Source organism: Balaenoptera ricei, chromosome 15, assembly GCF_028023285.1.
Source record: "Balaenoptera ricei isolate mBalRic1 chromosome 15, mBalRic1.hap2, whole genome shotgun sequence".
NCBI lineage: Eukaryota > Metazoa > Chordata > Mammalia > Artiodactyla > Balaenopteridae > Balaenoptera > Balaenoptera ricei.
This window is the reverse complement of record NC_082653.1, coordinates 66,069,404-66,088,997: the sequence shown is the minus strand read 5'-3', so window position 1 is coordinate 66,088,997 and position 19,594 is coordinate 66,069,404. Positions and strand designations below refer to the sequence as shown.

The window sequence follows — 19,594 nt, the reverse complement described above, 5'->3', positions numbered from 1 at the left end:
GGGCTGGAAGCGGAGCAGCACCTACCAGCCAAGAGGCCAAAAGCAGGGGGTTAGAAGGAACCTGGGCCTTTAATGACTTCTTTAAGCCACTGTACCAGTTTGCGGCTGACCTACTCTGGATATCTTGATACGTAAGGAAAAATAAACTCCATTTGGATTATTGGCTCTGTTCTTGAGTTTTCATAACATGAAGTTGAATGCAGTTCCTAGGTGATAGATAGCTAGTAAGCCACAAGAGAAAGAATGTCCTAGAGTAATGGGGGACAAGGCTCGCAGAACAGCAATGGAGTGGAGCACCGGGTATCCTGCCTCCTAGTCCCATTTAAAGTGTCTTGTAACCCAAACAGAAACAGTTAACTCCTTTTAGAAGATTGTTATGGGACTTCCCTGGCGACGCAGTGGTTAAGAATCGCCTGCCAACGCAGGGGACACGGGTTCGAGCCCTGGTCCGGGAAGATCCCACATGCCATAGAGCAACAAAGCTCGTGCGCCACAACTACTGAGACTGCGCTCTACAGCCTGCAAGCCACAACTACTGAAGCCCACGCGCCTAGAACCCATGCTCCACAGCAAGAGAAGTCACCGCGATGAGAAGCCCACGCACCGCAGCAAAGAGTAGCCCCTGCTCTCCGCAACTAGAGAAAGCCCGCGCGCAGCAACGAAGACCAAAGGCAGCTAAATAAATAAATAAATATTGTTAAAATAGCAGGGGCTAAGAACCAGTCATTGGTTACCATGTCAAGAGATCCTTCCCAGGAATGAAGGCAAGACAGACTCTGCTGGAAATTCTCTTTGCCCCTCCAGGTGTACCCTTTACCACCACACTCTGTGCCTTAGGAGGCTGATTTTATGGTTCATATCAACCAGGCCTGTTTACTCGGTTGTTGGGTCCAGCCACTGGGAGGTACCAGCAGGAGATCCGAGAGAGGGAAGAGAGAAAGGCAGGGTATAATGGGTTGAGCTGTGTCTCCTCCCAGCCCCTTTGCCCCAAATTCATATCCTCCCACACTTCAGAAAGTGACCTTATTTGGAAATTGGATCATAATTAGTTAAGCCCAGCCACTCCTGAAGTACACAACAACTCCAATGAGAGTGAACAAATTTGGGGTTCTATTAGTAAGGAAGAAGAGTAGGCCACCAATGGCAGATTCCTAACGACATTGTGCTAGACCCTGGATCCAGCTATGCCTGAAGCCAAAAGCCCCTGGACCTTTCAGGTCCATGAGCCAATATATTTCCTTTTTTCACTCAGCCAGTTTGTGTTGTTTATTGCTTGCAACAGAAAGAGTTTTAGTTACTATTCCTTTCTTCTCCCATTGGCTAACTCCATTTGTCTTTCAAGATGCCTCTTGGGGGCATCTCTGGTGGTGCAGTGGTTACGAATCTGCCTGCCAATGCAGGGTACACAGGTTCGAGCCCTGGCCCGGAAGATCCCACATGCCGTGGAGCAACTAAGCCCATGCGCTACAACTACTGAGCCTGTGCTCTAGAGACTGCGTGCCACAACTACTGAAGCCCACACGCCTAGGGCCTGTGCTCCGCAACAAGAGAAGCCACCGCAGTGAGAAGCCCGCTCTCTGCAACTAGAGAAAGCCCACTCGCAGCAACCAAGACACAACACAGCCAAAAATAAAATAAATACAATAAATAAATTTATAAAAAAAAAAAGATGCCTCTTGGAAGCCTTTCTGAGCATTCTTACCCTCTTCAGTTTAGAGTAAGCTCCTCCCGTCACCTCCAGTTCTGTGTGTCCCTCTGTCATAGCACCTCAGATGTAACTGTAACCTAACTGCCAGCCCACATGCCCATTTCCTCTATCAAACTATAAACTCTCTGAGGACGGGGGATGTGTCTTCTTTTTCTTTATGTTCCCAGTGCTTGAGTGCCTGGCAAAGAGTAGGTGATCAATGAGTGGTGAGTAAGTGAATGAATGACCTCACCATTCAACTCTCAAGCGAAAAAGCAAGAAGAAACTCATGCACAAGAATTCTGACATTTATAAGTAGGCATTGCTAATAAATTCTGGACAATTTCTCTTCACTTTCTTCCCCTAAAATGTTTTATTTATTAGGGGAAATATTTTCTTCTTCTTTTTTTCTTTTTCCCCCTTTACTTTGAAATAGCCAAATTAGCTTTATAAGCTTAAATAAGGTTCAAAAGATTGCTGTAAAATTGATTCTCACCAAAAAGGAAAGTGCTACTTAAGATTTTTCACTGAAAGCTTTACTATAGCTGTTAGTAAATAAAATACTGGTGCCTGAGTTGCTGGAGATGCAGTCTTTTACCTCACTGCTGATAGCCTTTTATTAAAAAATAGAAACACTGCTGGCCATGGTAATAAAATTAAATGTACTAGACCATGTAATGGGGTCTTCTAAGTCTGCATTGCAAGAGTAAGATTCCCCTTGAAAAGCTATCTTTAACCAAAATAAGAAAATACTTGTACAACAATGCAAATATGTATCTAGCATGAATTGCCGTCTAATAATTTAAACAATCCAGCAATTGTAGGATGGCAGTCTCTCTCTCTCTCTCTCTCCTTACAAAAGATGCATTGTTCCCTTGGCATTTACTGCACCGTTTGGTGGTAAAGATTCCTTCTATGAAGGGAATGCAGCTTGACTTACTCTATTAAACAGACTTTTAAAATAGCCAAATGGTCTGATGTATGAAGGTCATGTAGACAGATTTAATCATTTTGATGCAAAGAAATAAAATTGAAGAAATTGTGTTTTCCTTCTGTCCTGGGCAAGTGTGGACACGCTGTGCATCCTCAGACACACAGAACAGTGGGGATATTGTTCAGCTGTTGCTTAGTTTAAAAATTATCTGCTGGGAGCTGAAAGAGAGAAGGGAAAGCAAATGAAAAGTTGTGGTGAGTGACGAGATAAGAGAGGAAGTAATAGAGAGAAAATTAAAGAGCGAGATTAAGAAAGCGTGGGCCCTGGGGTTTATGTCATGTGGACAAATACACGGAGTTCATGATTGTTAAAGGGTAAAAATGTCCAAGTTTGGGTGAGCAGGGTGATCGGTTAAGGCAACCTTATACGAGGTTAAAAAACAATTTTTTAAAAATCCAGAATTAAAAGGAAAAAGACTAAGCGTCAAGGGATAAGGCATCATCATGTCATCATGAATCTGCAACTTTGTTGTGCATCCAAGAAAACAAGATGCGTGGAGAGCAGGATGAGTTGATAGACTGGTGGACAGATAGCAATGAAGCAAATAAAGCAAAACAGTAACCGTGAAATCTAGGTGGTAAACATGTGGGTGTTTACTCTGAAGTTCTTCCAGCTCTTCTACATGTTACAAAAAAGTTTATAATAAAACTGAGGGCAGGAGAACAAATCATAAAAGACTCAAACCCCAAAGAGAGAAAGGGCAGAAATCAGACAGTACTTTGTACCAATTTTTATGCTGAATACACATATAGGAGGCAGACTGGAGGACTGAAGATGGGGAAGAGGAACAACTCACATAAGAAAGCCACTGATGCTCTTCCAGTAACTAATGCAATTTCACCCCACCAAGGTCAAAAGCACAGGCTGTGAGCTTAGTGAAGCATGGCTGGCTATAGCATGGTGTTGGTTGAGGCTCTTTGGGTCTGCAAGGGAGAGAAAGCTGCTCGGGTTACCTTGGTTACTGGGCTTTTTTCAAAAGTGCGTTTAGGCTAGACTTTGCTGTAACAAACACCTACCAAATCTGAGAAGCTTATGCCATCGATGGTTTCTCCCTCGTGTTACATGAACATTTCCACCAGCGTGGCTCTCTGCTCCACGTGATCTTTGCTCTGGGCCTCAGGCTGACAGGGCAGCCTCTCACTGAAATGTTGCTGGCTGTCATGGCAAATGACACGAATATGGCGAACTATGCTTTGACTCTTAAAGCACATTTTAAATGACACGTCCATTCATTCCACTGACCAAAGCAGCGACGTGGTCAAGCTTCCCTTAGGGAGAGGGCACAAATATTTTTGAACAATAATATAACCTAGCACAGGGGTTACTGTAAAGGTAGAAGGAATGTGAGAATTCCTCTCACCAGGGGCAGAGCCAGGTCTCGGGAAGAAGCGGACCAGTGTCCACAGCTGTCCAGGCATGGGACAGGTTAGCCAGTGTCGTCCACCAGTAGCTTGGTGACCCAGCAACAGTTCTGCTCCTAACTGTACATGGAACTCAACTTTTTGGCCGTGGCTTCTTTCTCAACTTGCTGCTGCTTTTTCTGCTGCTGTCTCCTAACTGGTTCTTCCTCCTCCTCTCTCTGCTTTGAGGTCTGCTGACTCATGGCTTTTCAAGCTTTCTCCTGTCTCTGCTGTTTCTCCCCTTCTACCCGCACTATGATCTGCCCTTTCTCTCTGTTGTCTGACATCCTCACGCCCCAGACAGGAGAATCTGATTGGGCTGGTTAGACGCTACCCAGGATGGACCATCTCTGGTGGGCAGAGCAATGCCAGGCCATTTCCCAGCCACTTGCCATTCCTGAGAGGCTGCCCACAGGGCCTGAAACTTATTCCTGGCTCAGTCACTTGTGGCCAGAGTGATGGGGACACGGACAAAGCAGGGACAAGGGCCTGCAGTTATGGCTGTGGGCATGGCACCCACTTAGAATGTCATGGCCTCCTTTCCCACATAGATATTCCCCACAAGAAACTTCCAGATACCCGAGACCACACCCCTCCCACCCAAATATGACAGAACTGAACCATAACTATAATCCTAGGAACGAGCACACACACCGGCGATAACCAGATGCCAACATGCTTGTCACAGCAAACTTCAAGCGGGTTCATTTTTTTCCCCACTGCATTAGAATTTCATTAGTGAAAAATAATGCTTCTCAAAAGAAGTTAAAATATATAGACTTGTAACACAAAATGTTGACCAAGACTTCCAGCATGAGCCACGTGGCCATTTCTAAAAGTGTTTTTGGTTTAAAAAAGTAACATTAAAGTAATTCTACCACACCTTTCCTGCCAGAATCTATTTTTTCCACTCCTTAGAAATTTTTTTCAAACAAAAGCTGATGGTACTTCTCATTTCCCTTATTAGTCAAGGCCAGGAAATGGAGTTTCTTCCTTCACTGACCAGAGCCCTTGCACTTTTTAAAAGATATTCGGGTATTTTTTTTTTAATACTAGAATAAATAACTATTACATGGGCAAGGAATATAAAAAGAAAAAAAAAAGGTTTTGTTTTACTGAATTATTCATAGTAGAAAATTTTAATGCCATGAGATCATCAAAGGACTTATCAGGAGTTAGAAATAGTTTCCTGATACCAACTGTTGTTTACAAAACTCTTCACTGTAATGGAATTTGACGAGCAAACAAAGGCAAAAGGGAAAATTTTACATTGCATGGGGTAGGATGGGGAAAGAGGTGGAAAGCCTTATCACCTCTATCCAGATTCTGCATTTAATCTGTATGTAAAGCTGAGATAAGGTTTATTTTCAGCCATCATTTTATTCTTTTATAAAACTCTTGATTTCTTTCCAAATTAAGCAAGGTACACTGTTCCAGTTTGGCCCTGTTCAGTAAACATTTACTGAGGACCTACTATGTGCCAGGCCCCATGTTAAATGCTAGAGATGAAGAAATGAGTAGGGCATGGCCCCACTGTGGTTATTAATTCAATGCCCAGCAACCACCCCCAAGCTGGGTAGTAGCTGTGATGAGTATAGAGGATAAACCCCATCTCTAGCTCCGGGTGTGAACCCTGATAAGGTAATCCAGATGATCCCACCTCACCTGCCACCTACACCGAAACCAATCCGGTCCACATTCATCCTGACCAAAGGGATTCACTGACCCAGGATGGACACATTATCAATTTCAGAGTGATAAGATGTGGGAGGAGATGTGCTGGGGATTCTGGGAAACCATTTCATTTGCTTTTCTGAAAGCGCTTGAGTATTCTCTCCTTCTGGCTGAGGCAAAGCCTAGGACAGTGGCCATTGCTGTGTTACTGTTTTGAGGGAAGACAGCTTAAGGATAAAGCTGACTCTATAAGAGGGCAAGCAGAGAGACAGAAGAAAATCAGGTTTTCAATTATATCACTGAGCACCTGAATCAAACCAATCCTGAAGCCTTCCTTCTTTATCTCAGAAACTTCTAGTTTCTAGCTTCCTGAGCCAGTAAATCCCCTTTATTATTTAAGCCACTTTCCTGCTAGTTGAAACATAATGAACTGTAGCCAAGATAGCTGCCCAGTATCCCTTCTGCATTCTTTTGGTAACAGTGCTCTGAGTTCCTATTGGGGTCCACCCTTCCCAACTCTAAAGCTGTGTGCCTTGGGTAAGACTCCTTCCATTTGCCTAACAGCCCACTAAATCCCCCTAGTTCCAAGGATTGATTCCAAAGTAGGTCATTGACCTGAGCCAGTTGGATTAGAGAGAAACTCTAGGAGAGACTTTCTCTTCCTCTGCTACCCCTGAGCCTTATGAAACGTGGGATGGTGCCACAGGGGAGGGACCGTTTGAGGGTGGAGCCAAGCCAGAGGAAACAGAATCAAGAGACAGAGGGGGAACCAAGTCATGAAGACATCACTGGGCCCCCAGATCAAGCTGTAAAGGAAGATCTCCCCATGGGCCTCTTGTCTTCATAAATAAACAAACAAAAAATCCTTTTCTACTTAAGTCAGTTAGAATGGGGTTTTCTGTCACTTGCAGGACCTGCCTCAAGGAGTTAACACCAGCAAATATGGGAATGTTAGCTCTGCATACTTAACACATCCAGTTGAAACAAACTCTTGAGTTCATACTACTTTTTACTGCTAACAATAAACCTCACATCAAAAACTGCTTACAGTAAAAATCATTAACTTTATACTCTGAGTGCCCAAAATATGTTCAGAGATGCATTGGAAAGAATTTCCGAGTGAAGTTTATCACAGCCACTAAGCCAGCTATGTTTAATATAGCAGTCCAATTAAGTTATAATTAAGTTCTGATCTCTTGTGTTTCAATTAAGCTAATCCAAAGGCATGGCTGAATGTCAGGGGATCAGTTAAGAACATCAAGCCGACTGTAATGTCTAATCTTTATAATGATATTTACATGTCTCAAACTTAATTTACTCCAGTGGAAGACAACCCAGTACATGAGAGAACAGGAATGGTATTATAACCTTTTAATCAACCATCCATCCAAAGAGACTGCTGAACATCTATCTTAACAATTGCACAGTTGATTTCCTGCCTTAAAACCTTTTCCCCCTTCCAACTCACATAGACTCTGGCAGCCCAGGGGCACCAGGGAAGGCAGCTATCACTATAAATGGAAGATCAGGAAGGTCAAGGTCAACAGAGACTCTGTAAGTAATGGCAAGTCTTCGTGAAAATTCGGCTCCCACGAAAACTCCTATGTCAGTATTGAAATTACTTGCAAAACTAGCTTCACAGTCATGTCTCCAAGAGACCAAAGGGTCTGGAACATTCCCTTCAAGGTATGCCCTCTGCTTAGAGAAGATGGAGAAGATGTGTCAGGGCCTGTGCAAAAGGAAGCTTCTGGCAGAGGCTCTGATGGTATGTCTGTCCTCATCCATCTCACGATTCCTGCCTGAAACTGGATTTATTCTTTCTTTCACTGTCAACCTGGACCCATCTCTCCTCTCTCTGGTTTTTCACTTGCTGACATCTGCCTCTCTGAGTCCCTTCTTCAAACACAATTCTTAATAACAACAGCTACCCCTTACTGAGCTAAATGCTGTACTCACATCATCTCATTCAATCCTCCAACAGCTGTGGGGATGTGGGTACTATGATTATCACCCTCCCATTTAACAGATAAGAAAACTGAGGCTCACAGAGTTTAAGGAATCTCCCCAGGGGCCCAGAGGGGGATTCAGGGCCCCTGTCCTGCAAGAGCATCCACCTTTCTCAGCCTAATCTTCACCACCCAAACCCCATGTGGCCAGGTTCAGCCCACATCTTCCTTACACACTGCCCTCATATCCAGTCTTCTGTTCCAGGTCTAAGGAACTTTTTTCCAATTTAATTTTGTTCTTATTTTATTGCTACTCTTCACCATAGCTGTGCCAGTCACTGAGCTAAATGGTTTAAATACATTATCTTATTTAATTCTCATAAATTCCCTATGTGAAGCAATTATTGTTATCATTATTTCCATTTTACAGGGGAGGAAACTGAGGCTTAGGAAGGTTAAGGTTACAAGGTCACAATGCTAGCAAGGTCCAAGGCCACATATCTAGGAGGAGGTAGAGCTGGGCCTTAAATTCGGGTGAGCATGGCCCAAAACTCCATGCTGAGCTTCCCTTAGACAGCCTCCCATGTAATGACCACAGCAGCTACTACTGTAAAAATCTGGATAGTTCCAGGACTTCAGAACCAGGGTCAGCAAACTTTTTCTGAAAGGGTCAGATAGTAAATATTTCAGGCTTGTGTCCCAGCTCTTCAGCTTTGCCACTATAGTACAAAAGTGGCCATAGACAATATGGAAAGCAATGGGTGTGACTGTGTTCCAGTAAAACTTCACTTACAAAAACAGATGGCGGACCCCAAGGGCCATAGTTTGCAGCCCTGTGCTTCAAAACATTATCAGCAACAGATAGATACTCTTTCAAGTGGAAGCACGGAAAAATCCATAGTACTTGGTTTCTGACACAGAGGTTTGACTTCAAGAAAGCTCTGTTTCACCTCTTCTATTTTCTGGATAACCCTTTATTCTAAGGGATTAACAGTTTAAACATCCTTTAGGTCTAAGAGTAGTTTATGACTTGGGTTTTCTCTTCCTAAAAAGTAGCAGGAGAAATGCAGGTCTCTATACAACCAAGAAGTTCAATGACTTATTTTAAGATATGTTCTTGTGAAAAACCAATCAATTGAATCTTATTTTCCTTCATTTTAAAAAATGGCTTCCGTGCTCCACAATGAGAGGCCGCGACAGTGAGAGGCCCGCGCACCGCGATGAAGAGTGGCCCCCGCTCACCACAACTGGAGAGGGCCCTTGCACAGAAACGAAGACCCAACACAGCCAAAAATAAATAAATAAATTTTATAAATAAATAAATAAATAAATAAAAAATCACTAACTGTGATTCTAGCATCTCTTTAACACTTGGCGGTCTCTTCATATTGCATTGTCAGGTTCTGAGCTCACCATAATTTCTGAGAGTTATGTTTAGATTTTTACAAATAAATATCATTTCTTTAAGGCACTAGTATTTTAAGGATGAGGAAAGTCCATCCTTGGCCATGTGTAATATCCAGAAAGTAGTAAGAAGGATACCACCTTCCATTCACTCAAGCAACAGTTGGTCACCCAGAAGGGGCCATGGGAAAATGACATTCCTTTCACAGACTTGTTATTTTCCAAGATAATGTTAATAGTGTCAACAACAGTTACATGTAATGAATGCCTTCCAAGTGTCAGGCACTCTTTTAAATTTTACTTAACTCATTTATCCTCACAACAACTACATATTATTAGGTTCTTATAATTATTCCCACTTTACAGATTAGGAAATAGGGGCACAGAAAGGCTAAATACCTTCCCCCAAAGTCACTTAAGAGTAAATGGAGGGCTTCCCTGGTGGCACAGCGGTTAAGAATCTGCCTGCCAATGCAGGGGACACGGGTTTGAGCCCTGGTCCGGGAAGATCCCACATGCCGCGTGGCAGCTAACCCCGTGTGCCACAGCTACTGAGACTGCGCGCCTAGAGCCCATGCTCCACAACAAGAGAAGCCACCACAATGAGAAGCCCGCGCACCGCAACAAAGAGTAGCTCCTGCTCGCCACAACTCGAGAAAGCCCGCGTGCAACAAAGAAGACCCAACACAGCCAAAAATAAAAAAATAAAATAAATTTTAAAAAAAGAGTAAATGGAAAAGAATTTGAACCTGGTTGGACTCCAGAGCTAGCTCCTTCACACATTACCTCATGTAATCCTCTCAGTCATCCTGCCTGTGGTTTACCAATGAGGAGAGGAGAAAGTTGTAGACAAGTAACTTCCCTGAAGACACTAGGCTAGAGCCAGAAGTCAAACCTGCCACCGGCTGCCAAATCCATTTTATTTCTAATGCAGTGTAAGAGGTAAACTGCAAAAAAGGGCCATTCTCCACCCCTCCCTGTATACATGTCTTCCCACCAAGAGATGGACTCTATTTCTCACTCCTTGAATCTGGGCTGGCCTCATGCCTTGCTTTGGCCAATGTGACACAGCAAAAGTGACACTGTACCAGTTCCAAGCCTCAGGTTCAAGAGCCTTGAGGACTTCTACTCAAATTCTTGCAACCCTGTCCGGCTGTCATGTGAGCAATCCAGGGTTACTCTGATGGAGGATGAGAGACCAAGTGGAACAGAGATGATCCTTCCCAACTGAGGCCATCTTAGACCAGCCAGCACCCAGCCTACCTGGTAGCTGACCACAAACACATGAACAAACCCAGCCAAGGCCAGAAGAACCTCCCAGCTGAGCCCAGTCCAAATTGCTAACTTGCAGAACGGTGAGCTAAATAAATGGTTGTTTTAAGACACTAGCTTTTGAGATAGTTTGTTATGTAGCAAAAAGTTAACTGATGCCAGAGTATAAAAAATGAAATGCAATTTATGGCCAAATGGTAACATTTTGCCTATCAAGTGGCCAGTCAAGACTGCTACCATAGCCACCTAGCACAGAATCATGCCCCTGAAAGCAAGAGGACAAAGCTTTAGAGCAGAGCAGGAAAATCCTACCACAGAGCCACTGCCTTTATTTTGTAGGACAACCATGGGGTTATCCTCAAGTCAGAGCCTGTTGGCTTTCTTTTTAAAGCCTTGTCTTTTGAGGATGACTTTGATTTTTAGGAACAAAAGCAACTCCCAGCCAAGTATGGAGAATGAAGTGATCAATGTTGCTTTTGTTAAAAAGAAGAAAGAAAAGAAGCATGACTATACAGCTATAATAAGATTTTCTTGCACGGTTTACAAACTGGATCTGACAGCAATTCCAAGAGTCGCAAAGGGAAGTCTTTTCAGCACTAGCAGCTTTATTGACATAGTAGAACTGGGTGCCAGGCTCCAAAGCCCGACTTCTGCTTCAAACCCAGGCTCCTCCTCTTAGGAGCCATGTGAACTTCTCAGCCTCAGGTTTCCTCAGCAACAAAATGGGACAGTAAAATCACCCATTCAAAGTGTTACTGTGATGATTAAATGAGATCACAATGTGAAATAATGCCTGGCATTTAGGAAGTACTCTATCAGTGACTGCCATTAATCACCATTGATTAATCACATAGATGGTAACTGTTTGGTAACAACAGGTCATTATGAAACAGCCCTTAACTTTGAGCCATATTTCCTATTTAGGTGCTAGATTCCAAAATGAAAAATTGAGATCTGCTGTCTGAACCCATTTAAATGTCATGACATTGAATCAAATGTAATAAGGTCAGGTTAAAAACTTGGTTTCCTCCACTCTTAGGTATCTACCCAAGAGAAATGAAAACATATGCTCACAAAGACTTGTAATCAAATGTTCACAGCAGCTTTATTCATAATAGCCAAAAACTGGAAGCAAGCCCAAAACGAAGTCCATGCAATGAAAACATTATTCAGCAATAAAAATGAATGAAGTACTGTTACCTGCTACAACATAAACGAACGTCAAAAACACTGTACTAAGTGAAATAAACCAGATGCAAAAGACTATATTGTGTGTGATTCTATTCCCATGAAATGTCCAGAAAAGGTAAATCTATAGAGATAAAAAAAATAGATTAGTGGTTGCCTGGGGGCAGGAGTAGGAATGAGAAGTAACAGCAAACGGTCACTAGAGATATTTTGTGATGATGGAAATGTTCTAAAATTAGGTTGTGGTGCACAACTCTAAATTTGCTCCACTTAAAATGAGTGGATTTTTAAAAATCATTTTTTAAAAGTGTGGCAAAATATACACAACATAAAATTTACTGTCCTAACCATTTTTTAGTGTGCAATTCAGTAGTGTTAAGTACATTCACATTGTTGTGTAACCAATCTCCAGAATTCTTTTCATCTTGCAAAACAAATTCCACACCCATTAAACAACAACTTCCCATCTCCCCTCCCGCAGGCCCTGGAAACCAGCATTCTACTTTCTGTCCCTATGAATTTGACTACTCTAGGTGTCTCATATAAGCAGAATCATACAATATTTGTCTTTTTTGGTGACTGGCTTATTTCACTCAGCATAATGTCCTCAAGTTTCATGCATGTGGTAACATATGACAGAATTTCCTTCCCATTTAAGGCTGAATAATATTACATTGTATGGATATACCATATTTTGTTTATCCATTCAGCTATGATGGACACTTTTGTAAATAGTGGATTTTACGGTATGTAAATTGTACTTCAATAAAGCTGTTCAAAAAAAAGTTTTATTTATACATCCTCCTGTCAAAGGACCTTATGGTCATTTCCATTTCTTTATATTTCAAACAATACTGCATTTAATGTCCTTCTTCAGAGCTCTTTGTGTACAACTATTGAGAGTTTTTGCAGCAGCATACAACCTTAGAAGAGACATGCCTAGTCAAATAGTATGTTTATTTTCTATTTTACTAGAAAGTTCTGCCAACTTGTTCTCCAGAAGGGTGGTACCAATTATGTACTGGTACATGAAAGTTCCCTTTTCCACAGCTTCAACCATTTCTTATATTGTGAAACATTTATATTTTTGCTAATCTGTGAGACATGATACCACTGTGGTTTTATTTTTATTTCCTTCAACATTAGTGAGACTGAGCATCTTTTGATTTGCTCTTGGCTCTCTGGGTCTCCCTTTTTGTGAACTACCTGATCCTATCCTTTGTTTATTTTTCTATTTCATAGTTCTATTGTATTGTTCTCTTTTTTCTTATTGATTTATAGGAATTCCTTACAGCCTGGATACTAACCTGTTGTCTACGGTGCAAGTAGGCAGAACAGATTAATAGATAAGAGTCAAGTCAATAAAAGGCAGAGATCAATAGGAGATAGAAAATGGAGAGGCTAAGATCAGGGCCACTGCGATATTCCTTGTTGTTATTCTCCGTGTGCTTCCCACAGGGCCTAAGAATAATCATAACAGTATCAAGTTATTTATTGAGCACTTGCTATGTGCCAGGTATTACCCCCATGATCTAGCTTGATGCTCAGAACAAGCTGGTGAGGCAGACATTATGGTCCCTCTTTCACGCATGAAAAACTGAGACTTGATGATAGGAGGTTATTCAAGTAAGTAGCCCAACTGAGATTCCAACCCAGCTTTATCGATTCTAATACTTTCTCTTAAAATTTTTTTTAAAATTTTATCAAATAATACCTATGCATAAAGGATCAAATAATATTAAAATAGCCCTTGCTCCTTTTTTGTTTTTTTTTTTGGCTGCGTTGGGTCTTTGTTGCTGCATGCGGGCTTTCTCTTGTTGCGGCGAGCGGGGGCTACTCTTCGTTGTGGTGTGCGGGCTTCTCATTGCAGTGGCTTCTCCTGTGGCAGAGCATGGGCTCTAGGTACACGGGCTTCAGTAGCTGTGGCACGCAGGCTCACTAGTTGTGGCACATGGGCTTAGTTGCTCCACGGCATGTGGGATCTTCCCAGACCAGGGCTCGAACCCGTGTCCCCTGCATCGGCAGGTGGATTCTAAGCCACTGCGCCACCAGGGAAGCCCAGCCCTTGCTCTTAACTACCACATTATACTTCCTTACATAATCAGAGTCTAAAAATATCTGCTGAATGGATGAATCAAAAATCATTACCGAAGACACATATCAACAAGATTTAGCAGCTGAATCCAGGGAGCATGGTGGGGAAAGGTTTCTTATCTGAGGCAGACTGACGACAGAAGAGGATGTTCACAACTAGAGTCCCCAAGTGCATAAAGAAATATAAGCAATAATTTTCAGTGAAGTATCACTTAGCATACCATGAAACCGGAAACTTATATGCCCAACAACAGGCAATCGGTTCAATGCATCAAGGTGCAGCCCCACTGTGAAAGTCCAGGGAGTTGTTATAAGTGACATTAAGGAAAGATGTTCCTGATATATTGCTAAGTGGAAATTGCAAGTTACAAACAGTGAGTATAATGTTAAAAAAAATACATTAGTATGTACTAAATATATAAGTATGAGTATACGTGAATTTTTAAAAGCCTACCAAGATATTTAACATTAACAGGTCTAGAATTATGACGGATGTGGGGTTTTTGGTTGTTTGACTTTGTTTTTCTTATTGGTAGTTTCTAATTTTTCTACATGAAGCAAGTATTACTTGTATAATAATCATTCCATTCTTACCTCTTTTTTTAAAATGGGCAAAGGCCAAGAGCCCTTTAAAGGAGTGGGGATTAAAAGCAAGAGATCTCAAGAACAGATTCCAGATCCAAAGGGCAGGTGAGGCAGGCACAGGGTCTGGATCCAGACTGAGCTAATGCCGCCCAGTCTGGGTGGGAGGGCAGGAGCCAGCAGGGGCCAGCAAGGGCACTGCAAACAGCCTGCAGGGGCAGGGGTGGACTGCAGCCTCCACCATTTGGGTCAGGAGTTGATTTCCTGGAGTGGTTAAGGGCTGAGCCTTAGAGTCAGAAGGACAGGTTGGCATCCTGGCTCTGCCTCTAACTAGCTCAGCAACCTGTGTGTGCAGGTAAAGGTGTTCATTCTTTCTAGTCTGCAGTTTCCACATTTAAAGAATGATAAGAACACCACCTATAGCACAAGGCTGATCTTGAAAATCAGTGAGACCTTGTAAATAAATGTTGAGCATCACAGAACCTGGCATAAAGGAGACACCTCATAAATGGTAGTAGTTATGTTCCTAAGGATGTGGTCTGGTGGGGGGGGATCAGTATGTCCTGATGGGCAGGGTGGACAGTCAGCAAATAGTGAAGAAACGCAGACCAGGAACTCATAGGAGAAGCTAAGAGTACAAACCAGAGATCACCAGTTGGTGAGATCTAGCTTACAAATGTGCTCTGTTTGGCATGCTGTGTTTAATCTTTTTGAAAATTAACTGTTGGGCTTCCCTGGTGGCACAGTGGTTAAGAGTCCACCTGCCAGTGCAGGGGACATGGGTTCGAGCCCTGGTCTGGGAAGATCCCACATGCTGCAGAGCAACTAAGCCCGTGCGCCACAACTACTGAGCCTGCGCTCTAGAGCCCGCAAGCCACAACCACAGAGCCTGCATGCCAAGCATGGGCTCTAGGCACACGGGCTTCAGTAGTTGTGGCACGTGGGCTCAGTAGTTGTGGCTCGTGGGCTCTAGAGTGCAGGCTCAGTGGTTGTGGCGCATGGGCTTAGTTGCTCTGCAGCATGTGGGATCTTCCCAGACCAGGGCTCGAACGCATGTCCCCTGCACTGGCAGGCGGATTCTTAACCACTGCGCCATCAGGGAAGCCCAAAATAAAGAAATTTTTTAAAAAAGAAAGAAAGAAAATTAACTGTCAACAGTCTTAAAAATTAATCAGGACAGTTCATGGTAAAATCTGAATTGGGGGCTTCTATTGAAAACTCAGGAGATATGGCCACACTGAGCCCATGTTCTGCATGGTGACGATCAGTAGGAAATGAGAAACGTAGCAGCTGCCCCTGTAGTGCGTGAGCTTCTGTGGTGGCCACAAGTCCCAACCACTCCCTGGTGTCTCTTTATTGTTATTCCATGCCTGTTTCATTATCTACCTGGCCCTGCAGCCCTCTGAATGTTTTTCCCTTAAAATAAACAGTGTTGATGTGCTGGGTGCAGTAGGTTGAATAATTACCCCACGAAGACGTCCAGGTCCTAATCCCCAAAAAGCCGTGAATGTTACCTTACACGGCAAAAGAACTTTGCAGATGTGATTAAATTAAGGATCATGAGATGGGAAGCTTATCCAGGTGGGACCAATGTAATCACAATAGTTCTTATAAGGGAGGAAGGAGGGTAAGAGTCAGACAAGAAGATGTGATGATGGGAGCAGAGGTCAGAGTGATACTACCGCTGGCTTTGAAGATAGACGAGGGCTATGAGCCTAGGAATGTGCGGCCTCTAGAAACGGAAAAAGGCAAATAGATAGATCCTCCCGTAGGTCCTCCAGAAGGAACACAGTCCTGCAGACCCAATTTAGACTTCTGAACCAGAGATATTCTATGCCCTGCGATTATGAGTCCTGTGTAAAGCAAAACAAAACAAAACAAAACAAAAACCTGTCTGAAGCCTAAATATTTTCAAAAATCTCACTGGATGTTTATTAGGTAAAAAACTGTTTACAATGATCTGAATCTAAAACTTAGCTCCATTTAATATATAAACACAAAGTCTTTCTGCATGGTTTTCATATACATTGATCTTTCCAGAAAAGCAACTATCATGTATATTAAGAGAAAATTGTACCGTGTTTTATTCAGAACCTGAGTTTCTCACCATTTCAGAAAATCATATCACCAAGGACAATATCACTTACATGATTTGAGTGACTGATATAACACATGTGACTCTGCCTTTTGTAGCTGTTCTGTTCATTGTGAGTCTATGCATAGGTGCAAGCAAGTGACTACCTCATAATACCTTCTAGTGTAGTTTTATTTGAGCTTTGAAAAAGGAGATACATGTTACCTATATTACAAGTGATTTTTATTTTCTTTCTCATTTATATTATAGCCCACTATAATATAAATGGCCACTACATACATATATTTGAAATTATTGTACGGATAGATTACGATGATAGTGGCCCCGAATTGATCATGCCTCCTGGGTCCATGCCCCTTAGCAATGTGACCCTGCTACTTCTTCTACATGGAGTCCATTTCTTGCTCACTGCTGAGTTGCTTTGTTGAGTTGCTGGCCTCGTGAGCTGTTTTGAGCAGTGCAATGCAGTGGAAGCGATGCTGGAGTTCCAGAGCTCCGGCCCTACACGTCTGCCTTCGGCCTTTTGGAAAGCTGCCCTGAAAAGAACAGGCGGTGAAGGACCTGGTCTGGTCTGCTGGAGGACGAGAGCCAGGCAGAGAGGAGCTGAAGGGCCAAGAGCCAGCACTGAGGCCCCAGACAGGTGGGTGACGGCAGCCTGGACCTCCCAGCGCAGCCTCGACACCAGCTGAAAGCAGCCACACGGGTGAGCCGAGGTGAGACTGACAGAAGAACTGCCAAGTCTCACTGGCAGAAAAAAATAATAAATCATTGTTTCTTTCAGCCATGAAGTTTTCAGGTAGTTTACTGTCAACAATACATCAATCAGGTAACTGATAAATAGGTAGTATGACTAAGCATTTCACTTCAGGATAGTTAAGAAGGGCACTATAGGCCTTCCCTGGTGGTGCAGTGGTTAAGAATCCGCCTGCCAATGCAGGGGGCACGGGTTCGAGCCCTGGTCCGGGAGGATCCCACATGCCGCGGAGCAACTAAGTCCGTGCGCCACAACTACTGAGCCCGAGTGCCATAACTACTGAAACCCACGCGCCTAGAGCCCGTGCTCTGCAACAAGAGAAGCCACCGCAATGAGAAGCCCACGCACCGCAACGGAGAGTAACCCCCACTCGACGCAACTAGAGAAAGCCCGCGCACAGCAATGAAGACCCAACGCAGCCAAAAATAAATAAATAAATAAATATTAAAAAAAAAGAAGGGCGCTATAATATATGATGACAAGGGGAGAGTGGGACCAACAGGGTTGAGAGCCATCGCTCTGATGATTTCCCATTGCTCTTAAAATAAAACCCACACTCTTCACTGGCCTACGTGATACGGCTGCCGCAGAGCGACCTCGCTGGCCTCACCTCCCGCCTCGTTTGCTCACTCTGCTCCTGCTCTATTGGTCACCTTTCTGCTCTGTCCCTGGAACAGGCCACTGAATTTGGCAGTACTGGGTCATCAAGGAAACTTGAAAAGAGTTGAACCAGAGCATTTTTGGTGCCAGAGGGTCACACATTAAAGAGAATGAATGGTAAAAAGTCAGAGATGAGGTGGTTTACACAGTGTGTCAGTGACCATGAAGGAGACAAAGAAAATAACCTAGACAGGGAGGCAAGGTCAAATAGATGGGTTGGAAATTGCTATTTATTTATAACTTCTATTTTTTCTGATTACAAAAATAATTCATTATTATTTAAAAACTTTCAAATACTACTGAAATATAATATAGGAGAGCAAAGGCTCCAAAAGTGTCATCTCTCCCCCAACTTACATGTGATTTTTCATTTATTGGCTAACAATTTGGATACTATTATCTACATTCGGGAAATGCCTGTACGATATCTATTATCGGCCCGCAGATATGCTTCTACCAGCTATTTGTACAAACTAACCATTTCCAGTCATTACCTTTCACAGAGTATAGTTGTTTAACAACATACAAACCACTGCTAGCACCCAGCTAATTTCACAGCAAAACTAAAAGGCTCATCGACTTTATTTATAGGTGATCAGTGTAATGCCCTACAGATGCCACTTAAATTTTCTCTCTGACCTTTTTACACATAGTTGAAAACAACCATCTGGGAAAGGATTAAAGAAATCTATTTCACTTGCTGAATTCATATCATGAAATGAGCAGGGTCTTCATTTACTTCTAAGGCTGACATAACTCATGGAAATCATATATTTATGGTTTAGTCCTCCAATTGTATTCTCTAAAAATTAAGGAATAGAGAAATATCTGGTTATTAAATAATCTGAATTTTATTCTGAGCATTTGGAAGATTTAAATATCTAATGACAAGCAAACTATTTGGTTATGAAATTCATCAGTCTAATTCATAATATCTAAAATGGCATATATAAAAAATTGGGTTATTATGAATCGAAATCAAAATCATCAAGCTTGCACACTCTGTCCTGGGCAGAGTCTGTCTGATTCCATAGGCCAGGTTCTGAACCACTGGACCACGTACCATAGACCTCCTCATTCACGTAGACACACACACACCCACACACACACCAGGCGTGTGAGTAACTGACCAAATGCTCTATAGCTGAGTCATTAGGTGTCGCCTCTCTCTCTGGTTTTCCTTGAGGTGTCCTGGTGCTCACAGCACAATCTAATGAAAGGCTCTGCCCCACGAGGTGTCTGCCCCAGGCCTGCCTAGCATCTTAGTCCTCTTCTCTAGAGCCTCCAGATCATCTTTTTTTTTTTTTAATATTTATTTATTCATATGGCTGTGCCAGGTCTTAGTTGTGGCATGTGGAATCTTTAGTTGCATCCTGCAGGATCTTGTTCCCTGACCTGGGATCAGACCTGGGACCCCTGCATTGGGAGTACGGAGTTTTTGCCACTGGACCACCAGGGAAGTGCCCAGATCATCTTTCCTATCCAAATCTAGCCTCTGCTTTTGAAAGCCATTAGACCTGCCGTCAGCATGGTCCAGTGGTCAAATTCCTAGACTCAGGAAACAGGCTGTTTGTTTGACTCTTGGCTCTGCCACTTACTAGTTGTGTACTTGACTTGTTGATTAATCCTGGTGCCGCACGGCCCTCATCTGTAAGACAGCAAGAATAGCACCCATATCAGAGGACTGCTGGGAGCGTTAAATGAGTTTCCGCAGCTAAAGTGCTTAGAACAATGTCTGGCACAAAGTACGGGCTCTAAATGTGCTAGAAACTACTATTCTTGAATTCCAGCCTCTTTTTCAACTCTCTGGCTCTCCACTGGCTGTGAGGCTCCTTCAGTTTTAG

The 19,594-nt window shown here is 42.9% G+C and overlaps 1 protein-coding gene across 2 annotated transcripts in view; it reads right to left on the bottom strand.

The window, feature by feature from the left end:
• Positions 1 to 19,594, bottom strand: part of IQCK (IQ motif containing K) — a 128,559-nt gene that overhangs the window by 88,650 nt on the left and 20,315 nt on the right. The window lies entirely within an intron of this gene.